Below are 2,472 nucleotides of genomic sequence, written 5' to 3' on the forward strand. Positions count from 1 at the left end.
GATAGATGCAGAAAAAGCTTTTGACAAAATTCAACACCGATTTATGATAAAAACCCTCCAGGAATCCAAATCGGAAAAGAAGAAGTAAAGCTGTCACTGTTTGCAGAGGACATGATACTATACATAGAGAATTCTAAAGATGCTACCAGAAAACTACTAGAGCTAATCAATGAATTTGGTAAAGCAGCAGGATAAAAAATTAATGCACAGAAATCTCTGGCATTCCTATACACTAATGATGAAAAATCTGAAAGTGAAATCAAGAAAACACTCCCATTGACCATTGCAACAAAAAGAATAAAATATCTAGGAATAATCCTACCTAAGGAGACAAAAGACCTGTATGCAGAAAATTATAAGACACTGATGAAAGAAATTAAAGACGATACAAATAGATGGAGAGATATACCATGTTCTTGGATTGGAAGAATCAACATTGTGAAAATGACTCTACTACCCAAAGCAATCTACAGATTCAATGCAATCCCTATCAAACTACCACTGGCATTTTTCACAGAACTAGAACCAAAAATTTCACAATTTGTATGGAAACACAAAAGACCCCAAATACCCAAAGCCATCTTGAGAATGAAAAACGGAGCTGGAGGAATCAGGCTCCCTGACTTCAGACTATACTACAAAGCTACAGTAATCAAGACAGTATGGTACTGGCACAAAAACAGAAAGATAGATCAATGGAACAGGATAGAAAACCCAGAAACAAACCCATTTCCATAGGGTCACCTTATCTTTGATAAAGGAGGCAGGAATGTACAGTGGAGAAAGGACAGCCTCTTCAATAAGTGGTGCCGGGAAAACTGGACAGGTACATGTCAAAGTATGAGACTAGATCACTCCCTAACACCATGCACAAAAATAAGCTCAAAATGGATTAAAGACCTAAATGTAAGGCCAGAAACTATCAAACTCTTGAGGAAAACATAGGAAGAACACTCTATGACATAAATCACAGCAAGATCCTTTTTGACCTACCTCCTAGAGAAATGGAAATAAAAACAAAAATAAACAAATGGGACCTAATGAAACTTCAAAGCTTTTGCACAGCAAAGGAAACCATAAACAAGACCAAAAGACAACCCTCAGAATGGGAGAAAATATTTGCAAATGAAGCAACTGACAAAGAATTAACCTCCAAAATTTACAAGCAGCTCATGCAGCTCAATAACAAAAAAACAAAACAACCCAATCCAAAAATGGTCAGAAGACCTAAATAGACATTTCTCCAAAGAAGATATACAGAGTGCCAACAAAAACATGAAAGAATGCTCAACATCATTAATCATTAGAGAAATGCAAATCAAAACTACAATGAGATATCATCTCACACCAGTCAGAATGGCCATCATGAAAAAATCTAGAAACAATAAATGCTGGAGAGGGTGTGGAGAAAAGAGAACACTCTTGCACTGCTGTTGGGAATGTGAATTGGTACAGCGACTATGGAGAACAGTATGGAGGTTCCTTAAAAAACTACAAATAAAACTACCATATGACCCAGCAATCCCACTACTGGGCATATACCCTGAGAAAACCATAATTCAGAAAGAGTCATGTACCAAAATGTTCATTGCAGCTCTATTTACAGTAGCCAGGAGATGGAAACAACCTAAGTGTCCATCATAGGATGAATGGATAAAGAAGATGTGGCACATATATACAATGGAATATTAGCCATAAAAAGAAACGAAATTGAGTTATTTGTAGTGAGGTGGATGGACCTAGAGTCTGTCATGGAGAGTGTCATAGAGAGAGTGAAGTCAGAAAGACAAAGACAAATACCGTATACTAACACATATATATGGAATCTAAGAAAAAAAAATGTCATGAAGAACCTAAGGGTAAGACGGGAATAAAGTCACAGACCTACTAGAGAATGGACTTGAGGATATGGGGAGGGGGAAGGGTAAGCTGTGACAAAGTGAGAGAGTGGCATGGATATATATACACTACCAAATGTAAAATAGATAGCTAGTGGGAAGCAGCCGCATAGCACATGTAGATCAGCTTGGTGCTTTGGGAGCACCTGGATGGGTGGGATAGGGAGGGTGGGAGGGAGGGAAATGCAAGAGGGAGGAGATATGGGCACATATGTATATGTATAACTGATTCACTTTGTCATAAAGCAGAAACTAACACACCATTGTAAAGCAATTATACTCCAATAAAGATGTAAAAAATAAAAAACAAAAAAACCCTCCAGGAAGTAGGCATAGAGGGAAATTACCTCAACATAATAAAGACCATGTATGACAAACCCATATGCAACATCGTTCTCAACGGTGAAAAATTGAAACCATTTCCATTAAGATCAGACACAAGACAAAATTGCCCACTCTCACCACTATTATTCAACGTAGTTTTGGAATTTTAGCCACAGCAATCAGAGAAGAAAAAGAAATAAAAGGAAACCAAATCAGAAAAGAAGAAGTAAAACTGTCACTGTTTGCAGAT

Source organism: Grampus griseus, assembly GCF_964374135.1.
Source record: "Grampus griseus genome assembly, chromosome: 17".
NCBI lineage: Eukaryota > Metazoa > Chordata > Mammalia > Artiodactyla > Delphinidae > Grampus > Grampus griseus.